Raw genomic sequence first — 12,186 nt, forward strand, 5'->3', positions numbered from 1 at the left:
TTAAGAACATAAGAGCTTCTGAATCAGGCTAATGGCTTACATAGACCAGCATTGTGTTCTCGCATTGGCCAACCAGATGCCTGTGGGAAACCTGTTAGCAGGACCTGAGCACAAGACTACTCCACCATACTGCAGTGTCCAGCAACAGGTATTCAGATGCATTGCTGCCTCCAACCATGAAGGCAGATAATGGTCATCATGTCTAGTAGCCATTGATAGCCTCATCCTCCATCAATCTATCTAATCCTCTTTTGAAATCATCCAAGTTGATGGCTGTCACTGTATCTCTTGTGGGAGTGGGTTCCATTGTTTAACTATGAACTGCATTAAGAAGCCCTTTCCTTTATTTTCCTGAATTTTCCAACATTCAGCTTCATTACTACTTACCTGGTAGTAAACCCTGCTGCATTCAGTAGGACGTGTGCCTGAGTTCACATGCAACTGCTGAAATAAGCTGCCTCCCTTTGCCAAATTTGAAGGTCTTAAAGATCATTTTTGCTTCTGGTTGTCATCCAAAGCTAGCAGATCATTTGAAATTATATTTGGTCTTCCTTCAGGAACCTCACAAGAGCACCTTCTCTGAGAGTTTGGAACAATCACTTAAAAGCCAGACAGTTAATTGATTAAAATAATTTATTAAGTTGACAGCCCCAACTCCCATTAATTTATGGGAAGGGGGCTTAAATCCAGTGCTGAACATTTAATAAAATCAAACATAATAATTTTCAATTGTACATGTAATACATATGTTTAATTTAATAGGATTACAGTTACTGTGGCTTCAGATGTGTCATTGATACAGGGGGAATGAAAAACATGCCTGGTACTTTTAATTCCTCTGCCTCTAACAACACTCTCTATGAGGGGCTGGCATTGAAAACCACTCAGAAACTTTAAATGGTGCAGAACCCTGTCATTAAATCCTGAATGAGGCAATGTGCTGGGATCTTGTGAACCCCTTACCTGCCATTTCCACTCATGAGTTGGCTGCAGGGTCAGCCTTGAACAGCATCTGGAAGCTACAACTGATACTGGATGCCATGGCCAGATTGTTCAGATTGTTTACTGGATCTGACTACTGTGAACATATCATGACAAGGTCTTTAAAACTTTTTACTAGCACCTAGCTTTTTTCAAAAGTGCTAGCTGAGGACCACCATCTCCAGCAGAAACCTGTCCATAGATTAAGATAAAATTCAGAGATCCTTCTCCAGATTTCTCTTCCTCAGCATGCTTGCCTGGCACTTGGGTTGCTTCCAGATGACCTGTTTAGTGAGAACTCATATTGATCAACTGTTTACTGAGCATTCATTTGTATTTGACCAGGGGGGATGTGGCGCATGTTATATGGTTTCACATCAAGCCATTTCTATTGTATGTTTCCAATAAATTTCCCATCACTTTCCTTACCACAAAAAGTCCCTCCAAAATTGGAAGCCAATTATGGAAGCTCAAGAGTGCCAAATCCACTTTAACTGCTCGACCTGGTCTGCATCTGAATCTCACCTGCGAAACAGCAACAACAGTTTATTATGGAAAAGGTTGTTGTATCAATAAAGATCTCACCTTGAGCTTTTTGGAGGAACAGTGAGATTAAAATGTAATATATAACCATAATAATTTGGCAGCCTGTCCAAAGTACCTTTCACTCTGCCTTTTGGACAGCAGAGTAGCATACAACTGAGATGATGGAAGACATCCCAGGGAAAGGAAGATACCTCTTTCTTTTGAAACTTTCATGCAGATTATGTGGGAAACCAGCCACATGGACTACATAGTCCAACCCTATCAGCTATGTGGATCAGTAAAGGCCAGTATCAGACCCTGTGCTTCGAAACAACAGGAAACAGCTGGTGTGGAGTTCTTTCAAGTCTACTGCCAGAATGAATCCAAAAACCTTGTCCCAAATACTTTTGGCTCTCAAAAAAACATTTCCTAGTTATTATGGAACTTTGATGCCTTTAGCATAGAAGGAGGTGTGATCTGACCACTGCAAATGTTTCTGTTTTTCACTTGAGGGTGTTCTTCCTGCCTCCAGAGAAACAGCCTCCATGAAAGTTTCCACAAGGCTCACAGTTCTTCTGTTGGAAAGCAACCATCAGGCATTTATTTCCTGTGACATGAGTGCCTGCACCCTACCTCCTCCTCAAGTCATTCCATCCAGGCGACTCAAATTATGAGTTTTGACAAACCCCATAAACATGTCATTATGGGGAAGATGGGTTGTAGTCATTGCTCAGTAGTCTTTATTATTTACTACACAATGAATAAAATAGCACAAGGAAAGACTATGAGAAGATGAAAGTAAGGTTAGTTAAACATTGAATTAACGGCACTGTGCTTTATAAGATTGATAGCATCTAAGCTTGAGTTCAAAAGAACTGTGTAAATGTCGTTTATTTACAGGTGCTGTTTGGTTGTTAGGACTGTTTTATTGTTTGTAATACTGCTGTCTGTAAAGATATGAGCTTTCCACACTGAAGTTAAAAAAAAATAGATTTTACATAAGTCACAAAGTGACTTCAGAAATTGACCTCTGTAAATATTCCTGTTTTATCTTCACCTATGGCTCGTATGCACATTATAGCTTTGCACAGAATTTGAACAGTCAACATGAGGGTGCATGAACTCCACCATGCACTTAATTAGAATTCCATTCACTTTATGGAAAAATCAAAGGGCAATGACAGAGCATCGTTCTGCTACTTGTGTGTGCCTTCCGAGTTCATGCAGCATTCATCTTGCTCTGGGGACTTTGATGATATATTTATATGAAAAAATAAAATCAAATATATATATATCTATATATGAAGGGTGGAAAACCTATGGTCCTTCAGTTGTTGTTGGACTACAGTTTCCATCATGCCTGACAGCTGGTTATGCTGGCTATGGCTGATAGAAGATGGAGCCCAGCAACAGCTAGACTACCAGATCTAATGGTAGTTCATTGGCTTTGACTGCAGTTGTTCTTGGTGGCAAGCTAAAGATATAATCAACTCTGCCTCTGTCCTTTAGCTTTTCAACAAGTGATACTCATACCACTTAAAACAAGGGAGGGAAGATTGTTTGCCATCAAGGGACAGCTGCTTCCACCTGCCATATCCCACACTCTTCCACCTAGGAGCCTTCATAAGGGAAAAACTGCCAGATGAACTGTGAGGGGGTTCTGGACTCTTGAGTCTAGGTGTAATGGTTGCAGGAGAGTTGCTAGTTACGTACTTCCTAGCATTAGCTATAGAGCTACATTTGGATCGTAATTGGCCTGTTGATAAGCTTTATGCTTACTTAATCTTCTTTGATATATTCTACATAAACCATAATGAGCCTGTTGCCCTCCAGATGTTTTGTACTACAACTCCCATCAGCCGCAGCCATCATGGCAATGGTCAGGGACAATGGGAGCTGTAGTCCAACAACATCTAGAATTGCATTCCTGCTCTTGGGGGAAGCAGAGAACAAGTCTTTGCTCTTTTCTGTGTGACAGCCCCTCAAGTGAGATTTCGGGGTGCAGGGACCTCAGTCGTGTTTGGATCAATAAACATTTTCTTGACTATGATGTAGCAGATTAGAAAAGGTGCTTAGACTCCAAACCAGACTCTTGAATCATATCCAAGACTGTAGCAGTAGAGAAATAGGAATGAAATGGAAAGAAGTGTGAAAATGGTGGCTGAACTGGAAACTGACCACAGGAGGGGAGCAGCTGTATCCTAAACATTAGGAGGTTTGGGGCACAACTGTTCCACCCCTGTGGTCCTAAATCCTTCAAGGAAAGACTCATCTAGATTGCACTACAGTAGCCAGATGCGGAGAATCATTTGTTTGGAAAAGCTCAACCATCCCTTCTATAATAAGCTTCTATATTAATGTGCCTCTTTCTATGATTCATCACAATGCCTTTCCTCTACATGCCACACCCCTAAGTAGCCAGAGGAACATCCTCTCCCTCCCCTGGGAATCCCCCATGCTGCATTGAAATCTGTTCTGGGGCACTGTGGGGAAACCCAAAGCAGAGGGGTGTGGCAGAAGAAGGGGAAGAGAAGGCTCAGTTGTATAAGCAGGGGTCATTCCACTTACACAGTGACAGAGCTGAATGCAACCCAAAGTGTAAGAATAGTTTAAAATTATTCTTCATCCACGATGCTCATTGGCTGGCCATAAGCCATTCTAGATATCTCCACCTGATCTACTTTATAGGTTTGTTGTGAAGAGGAAATGGGTGGGGGAAGGGCCACTGAGACTCTCAGGCTTCTTGGAGAAAGAGGAGGATACATACAGAATAAATGAGACCCACATGTCACTGAATCCACAAATTGACTCACCAAGGAATATTGCATGTGTAGAACAGCATCAGCCCCGGGCAGCAGAAGGTGCAATTCTGTGTAAATAGATATCCCTCAAAAGATAGATGGAAATGATATACTAACCAACAATATTAATTATAATAAATGTGTTGGTCAGTCAGTTGGTTAAGCTAACCCAATTCAATTGAACAAACAAATGGGCCTGAGCTGGCAGCCTTTTCAAAGAGTATCTCCTGCCTCTTTTATCCTGCCTGGTCATTAGAGCTGCTGCTGGAGCTGCTTCACTGACTTTTCAGGTTTACCTGCCAGCTTTTCTGGAGTTCGCGTCAAAGCTCCCACTTCCCTTCGGTTTCACTGCTGCTATTAAAGTTTGAGCTGCACTTTGCTAAGTGTGGAGGCTTGCACTGAGCGGATCCACTGCTGATTATCATGCAAATCAGACTCCTCTGCTGGCTCCAAAGAGGCTCCCAGCTTTGCTACCCCCATTGATCCTTTCATTGTCAGAGGGATAAGGCTAACCCATCTCTTCTGACACCAGAAGCTACAAAGATAGGTTCCCGTGACAGTGATTGGTAGGAGGAAATGAATCTTTCATGTACGGCAGAAATATGGTTTGATTTAAGAAAAGAAAATAACCATATGTAATTGGGCTTCTGTCACTGTAAATTTTAATGGTAATCGTAACACTGAGGCTTCTGGAACCTTAAATTACAGCTTTCAGTGGCTTCCCACTGAATCTCTCTATTATTCTTCATAACTACTTTCTCAAAGCATGTGCACCATGACATCGATATCACAATTCACGTCTAAATTCGAAATTGACAGCAGGGCTGGATGGTATGCCCTTGCACTGAACATCAGAGGGACAAAAAGAAAGGGTGTCATTTCCTAAGATGTAGCCATCTGTTTCTCAAAGTGCTGAGCTCTTGCATTTTTTTAATGTCTTACATTTATATCCCACCTTTCTTCTATCATGGAACCCAGTATGAATGTGGCCCCAGATATTGTCCCATTTCGGCACTGACCTGAACGTATGTGCTTAGCTTCAGAAAGGGGGTAGCCTTCAGATCATACCCTGGGACCCTCTGGCAGACAACCCCCTTGTGGTCTTGTCTCAAAAACCAATAATCACTCCATACATTTTGCTATGTGTTAGCATTGTTAATCTATGGAATCAGCTACCACAAGGTGCCATGATGGTCACTAGCTGAGTTCACTTTCACAGGAAATTTTGACAAATTCGTGGAGGATAAGGCTTCCAATGGCACTAACAACCGTGATCTAATCTAGTTCAGAACTAGGCTTTAATCTCCAGAAAAGGAATGATAGTCAGTGTGGACAAAGCATTTGGGGGATAACCCAGTAACCCAGTGATACTGCAATTTTCCTCTGAGAATTGCTTCATATATGAATTTTCTTTTCTTTTTTTAACAGGTTTATATAAAAGATTTCATGTGTGCCCATAAAAGTGAAGCATGGGCATATGGTGTTTGTTTCTGGCCACACACATTGTCCAGCTACATGAAACAGGCAGCTCAGTTTAGTTGTACTTCATTGTCAAATGTACATACAAAAGCAAACATAGGTTTCCCAATGTGTAATGAGGGATGCAGGCCTGCAGCAAACGCTTCTGGGAGCCAGTGTGAGGGACAGTTGATTCAATCAACACATTCAAATGCTAAAACTTTTCTTGGACTCTCACTTCAGGTAGCAAGTATACAAGCATGGGTGGGTGGAGTATGGGTATTGCATGTTTGAATGTTCCACTCTTGGCGGGGGGGGGGAGACTGCATGTAGAAAAGTTGCATTTCAGGGGATTGTTCTCTCTTCCCCATGACATGCTCACTTTCTGTAAGCCTGTTCACACATCCAGTGGTCCTCCATGCTCAGCTAAGAAATGGAATGAAACCATCTATGATATCACTGGTATGCTATATAATAGGCCTCATTGATGTTGATTCCATATACCGTATTTTCCCGTGTATAAGACTAGGTTTTTTTCCTTAAAAATAATGTCAAAAATTGGGGGGCGTCTTATACTCTGGGCCATCTCCCCCCATTTTCTTAAAACTGAGTCCCCAAAAATAGGGGGCGTCTTATACATGGGGGGGTCTTATAGATGAAAAAATATTGTAATTTTGGAACTCCCAAAATATGGTGATCATACATACCCTTGCATATATCTGGTGGTTTCAAACTTTTGAAATTCTTTGTAGTTTACACTTTATTGATAGGTTTACAATTGTGTACATTTTCCTGTGCAATAAAAATGGCTGGCATGTTTCATGCTGTGTGGGGAAGTATCAATCAGCTGCTCAGCTGAAGCAGCAAAATCGCCAACTTCTTTATACATATGCGAAGAAGAGACAGCATACCCATACATGTACCTCTTCCAATATGCTAAAAGAGAAGGTGGCCTATGGGAGAATGGTGGCATGCTGTCCAAAAATATGGAGTTGGATGAGGAATAACTTAATTGCACATTGCTCCCATTGAAATTGGATTAAAGCTAAACATCCTATTAATTAAAATGGGAACTAAGTACGATAAATTTCATTGAGTTCTCTGGGGCTTACTCCCAGGCAAGCGGTTATAGGGTCGCAGCCTTGGTCTGGATCCAACCGATGGTTCTGAAAAGAGCAGCTATATGATTTAATTCAGTCCTGAATGTACATGTTGGCGCGTATATATATATATATATATATATATATATATATATATATATATATATTCCAATATACAATCAAAGCATTGTTCCATGAAGTACATGCTCTATTTCTAGTGTCAGTTCATAACTAATTTCTTGAAAATAATGACAGGTGTGCAAAGTGTGCAAAACTTTACACACAAGTACAAATATGTAATGAAGTGTGGGAGAGGGTATAAGGGATATGCCACTCATCACATTCAGGATGGGATGACCTACTTTATCTCAACATGTTGACTATGCTAGTTTCATCCAGACTCTGATCCCAGAGAGTACCTGGCAATTTCAGGTAGCCCTGAAAAACCAGTTGCCACTGAAGGGTGAGAGCCAATTATCTGACTGGATTAACAGAGGTTCTCTTTTAAAAAGTTAAGTATGGGATTGGCGGGTGCATGTCAGATACCCATCCCTTGAACTCCTGTTATGGCTTTGCACATGTACAACATTTGCAGCACTGCCATACTCTTAATCTTTTAACAGAAATGCATTTCTACTTTTTATGCCAGTGCAGAAACTTTGCAATGGAAACAAAGTTCAAAACAACACAGATTGAAATCTGTAGTAGGTGGAATGAGCTGATGGTGTAATATTAGAAATCCATGAACTAACCATTTTCTCTTTATTAAATCAGATTTTGCAGTATTCGCTGAAAGCAAGAAACACTGAATTATATTTAAATAATCGTTCCATAAATACTGCATGTTTTCACAGCAGTCACAAACTCTGGAATTTATGTGCTAATTACAGACCCCAAATCATCTCTATCCAGATTTGCAATTAAAACTGAAATATTTTCATATACGGTAATACAATTCCAGAGTTCGTAACAACATCAATGAGATGTACCAGTTATTATTTGCTTAGTACAGTCAAACATTTTATGTTGTCCAAAACCATTGTTTCACTTTTTCTGTCCTTGGGCCTGCTGTTTTTACAGCTGGGAGTGGTTAGGATTTAGTGGCGATGTAATTTTGAAGGGCAAAAAAAAAAGAACGAAATATTCTTACATGGCAATTCACATGTGGTAGAAATCAGTAGAAACCAATGATAACCAGAAGATGCACAGATTATTATTTTTTTTAAAAAAAATCCTCACATAGCATTGACTTCTTAATATAATATTGCGGGCTGTTTTTTAAAAAACAAAATCCACATATTTTTAGAAGTATGGGCTGACAGTAAAGAAGGGCTAGAATGCAAATTTAGGGAGAATGTTGAATAATTCAGTAGCTTGTTATGTGATTAGATCTGATTGGTTCCCTACTAAGATATTGCCCATAAAAATGATTTCCCATGGTAGCATTGGTCTCAGGATAGGAAGAGGATGGGGGTTTATGATGTCCATTAAATGGGAGAACAAGGCTTACTTGAGCTAATAATATCATGGTTGCACAGAGTGATTGATGGTCTTTAAAAAGGCCCAGATTGGTTTCATCTTTCTTCAGATTTTATCACTGACTTGTTCTTAGTCATGTGCAATCACTAAGGCCAAGAGAGGTAACAAGTGTTTGATGTATGATACTTGCGCCACTTTTGTCAGAACTGCATTTATTCTTACACTGTACTCTTATAGAGAGAGATTCCACAGAAGATAGAAACATGAATCTGGACACAGGTGGAGGTGGCCAACGTCCCCCAAAATTGATCAAACATTAACTTTTTTTCTCCTTTCAGTGCAGCTGCTTTTAATATAAATTAAATGAACTAACTGTATGAAGCCATCTATATGTACTGTACCTCTTTTCAGCCAACTTATGCCTCTTTGAAAGAGTTTATCAGATTCCGTCCATTCCTGTCTTTTGCAATTTGCAATGGAGCACCAAATTCCCTTTATGGTGTTGTTGTTGTTTTTAAAGAGTGAAGTATAACACGGACAGAATTTAATTTATCTGGCAAAGGCACGTAGGCAAGCATGTTTATCAGCTTCTCATATACTACGCCTACAGATGGATATCTTAATCTGTTACTGGAAACATTATTATCAGCATCATGTTAATGGTAGACAGTGTATGCATGAACCACAAAATGGTTGGTGGGGGCTCTGATGGAAAGCAAGAGAGTGTGAGAAAGAGTCCTAAAAGGTTTACAAAATAGCTTTGTGCTATGTGAATAGCTTTCATTCTGAGATCCTTCAGTCATCCCTCTTTGTTCTACCGAGAAGACAAAGTGCCAAACCAATAGAATGTCAGATATCTATGACTTGGTGTTTGACCCAGTTTCAGTCTTGCATCCTGGCATGTTCATGCATGTGTCGTCATAGGTGCACATGCAACACTTGGTACTATACATATGTGCATATGGACAAAGTGTGTGTCCACATTAATTGGCACATAGGTCCCCTCCCTCATGTTGATTTTATCCCATGTAGAGTTGAATGGCTTTCTGTTTTGACAATTTGAACACTGTCTCAAGATTGTTTAGCAAAATCAAGAGCAGTTCTTGGCAATTAATTTCTGCAGTCAATAGTATTCTCAAACTGGGCAACTCCCCTTGGAACTGGGAGCCACAACAGAAAAACCCTGTGCAAGTGAAAGAGCAAGACAATTCATTAGACAATTCTGCAGCAGCTCAAAGTGGCGGGGGGATGTCAGCCCCTGCTCCTGTGCTTCAATACTAATGAGAGTCATTGCATATTCATAACCCTAAATACAGTCAGCTTCTTATAAAAACTTTTGTCATTGAGGCTTCACGGCAAGAGCAAAGCATTGCACTCTTCGTGTCCTGGCACTTCCGCCAAGAGAGTGCAAGAGCAAGATTGATTGTTTTGCAACACAGCTTGACAGGGAACTAAGAGATACTGCCCCAAGGGTCCTGAAACTAAGCTTAGTTTGATTACAAGGCTCCAAGTAATCAAAGAAACAAAAGAGGGGGGGAGTGGATTTTTTTTTTTTTAAGATAAAGGAAGGCTCTAAAGATATAGCTTTCCTTATTGAGTGTTCAGAGTAATTATCTGCTAGCAGTTTAAAACAGTTCATATCAATTTTTATCACAGAGAAAGAAGAACAGTGATCTCCAGCAAACTTGTTCCCATGTTGTAGGAACACCGCAGCATGTCTTAATAGATACAAATCTCTAAAACCATATGAAGCTTCCCGTCAATATCAATAGCAAAGATTAGGGAACTCAACCTGTCAGATATTAAAATCACTTCTGCCAAGCGCTGGGCTGCCCAGAATTCATTCACTCTTTGCAGGTTGCTTTTCCTTTGTTGTCAATGTCTTCCTTCTGTGAGGCGCATCCTTATTAATATATTTATTAAATTTGCTTACCTGTCTTCCAATAAAATCCTGAGGGTGCACACAAGCATGCATACACACACACACACCATTGCTAACCTCTGACCCCACAATACCTGTCTGCCGGGGTAGCTATAAGCATCCCCTGGAGTCAAAGAAGGAAAGCGCCTCTTTCAGCACCCACTTTGAAAAAAGGCCTTGAGCATTTTCTCACTCATAATGATGTCTTCAGCTGGAATGCCAGCACATTTCCACATCTCCTTGACAGGCGAACAGACTAGAAGATATACATAAAATTAAAATAGAATGGAATGGAATGTTAAAAGAAAGGTTTGCACTTCTGATTACATTCAGGCTTGTTGTAATTTTGTATTTAAAAAAGGCAGTTTCCAAATGGATCTGCTAATACATGCAAAAGCTCTCTGTTGCTCAATAAAATGTCATAAAATATTAGTGGGAGGGGGATCTGAAATGTTAAACATCTTAGTCATATTTATACAGACTCAAAAAATAGAGGAATCCTGTAGTTATGATTGATTGAGGTAACTGATTAGCCACAGATATTATAAGTGTTGAGACTAAATTATCAGCCGTATCAGTCTGATTGCAGTAAAACATGAAAACATTGACTTTTGTCTAGTTAGAGAAATTTATTTTTCCCTGAATGACAATCCTTTAAGTAGAAACCAGGCAGTCTGCCAGCTCTCCATGTCATACACTGAAGTTTGCAAAGGCAGACTGTATTTTCAACTGTTTGTCTGAGCTCAATGAGCAGTGCTCAGGACTTTTACAGTTTCACAATAAACGTATCTCTGCAGATGCTGCTTCAAGCTTCCTTAAGCTCTGTGAAGGGCAGTCTCTGCATGTTTAAAATAAATGAAATTATAAATTGAATGGTAACGATAGTCTACATGGAGTTAAGTCTTTGGTGAAATATTTCTTTTAAAAGAAACAGTAAGCCACTTTAGAGCACAGCTTCCTGTGGAAGCTCAATTAATATGTTTAACAAGATTGAAGTAAATGTCCACCGTAATTGTCAGCAGCGTGGCAGCTTTCAAAAACAGCTTTTGCTCCCATAATTTTCTTTTTAAGATCAGCCACCATCACTTCCTGCCACATGAGGAGTATAAAACCCAGGACCTGACCCGAATACAGTATGTTAAAAATATAACTTGCCCAAATATGATTTGCCCAGCCTTGAACTTTGAGGTCTCTGAAACTACCTCCTTTAAAAAGTATGGCCAGGGCTGTTGAATCTGATTATCTCTTGAACACTCACTCTTAACTGCAAGATACAGATGTGGTCTCTCTCTCTCTCTCTCTCTCTCTCTCTCTCTCTCTCTCATCCCCAGTTGGCACATAGTGAAGACATCTGGTTATTCCCCCCCCCAAAAGTCATTATTTGGTAGTAGAAGGGTTTGTTTCGATGGAAAAAAATAAGCAACATCAACTTTAGCTGCAAATTTATGGAATGCTTGTAGATCACAGGTACTGTATTATTACAATAAGTTTAAAAAACCCTACTAACAAAATGTGTAGTGTTCAAACTTTGTATCTTATTAGTAAATTCGGGAGCAGGAAAATGTGGTTATAACCATATGAATTAATGCAGGATTAAAGCTACCCACCTAAAGTAAAAGGAATCCGATATGAATCATATTTTCTGTTCTGACTAATGTAAAGGAAAATACTTGGTTTAGTTCAAGACCATGTTCAGTTGCAAGCTTTTTCTCTGAATTTCGCAAGGGGATTCATGACATTATTAATGAAAGCAGTCTGAAACACAGGAAGTTTCTAGACAAGTATCGGTCTCACTTAAAGCCACAAAAGAGGAAACCCAAAGGGAGGTTAGAATGCCAGGATGGCATGCTGTCTTCAACTTCTGTTGTTGTGTCTATTTCCCTAAAACTTATTAGAAGTTGTGGGGGTTTTTTAAAAAAAA

At 39.9% G+C, this 12,186-nt stretch overlaps 2 long non-coding RNA genes across 3 annotated transcripts in view; one reads left to right on the forward strand and one right to left on the reverse strand.

Moving 5' to 3' along the window:
• LOC117055054 overlaps positions 1-12,186 on the forward strand; it is a 65,880-nt gene that overhangs the window by 37,371 nt on the left and 16,323 nt on the right. The gene's annotated exons all lie outside the window — the stretch shown is intronic.
• LOC117055053 overlaps positions 619-12,186 on the reverse strand; it is a 29,926-nt gene continuing 18,358 nt past the window's right edge. The window contains exons 3-4 of one of the 2 annotated variants that reach the window (XR_004427572.1): positions 10,361-10,521; positions 619-1,506 (exon numbers count right to left, since the gene is read on the reverse strand). This is a non-coding gene — a long non-coding RNA (uncharacterized LOC117055053). Of the gene's footprint in view, positions 1,507-8,093; positions 10,522-12,186 lie in introns of those variants that run through there. The other variant, XR_004427570.1, reaches the window with a different exon arrangement.

Source organism: Lacerta agilis, chromosome 11, assembly GCF_009819535.1.
Source record: "Lacerta agilis isolate rLacAgi1 chromosome 11, rLacAgi1.pri, whole genome shotgun sequence".
In the NCBI taxonomy this organism is placed as follows: Eukaryota; Metazoa; Chordata; class Lepidosauria; order Squamata; family Lacertidae; genus Lacerta; species Lacerta agilis.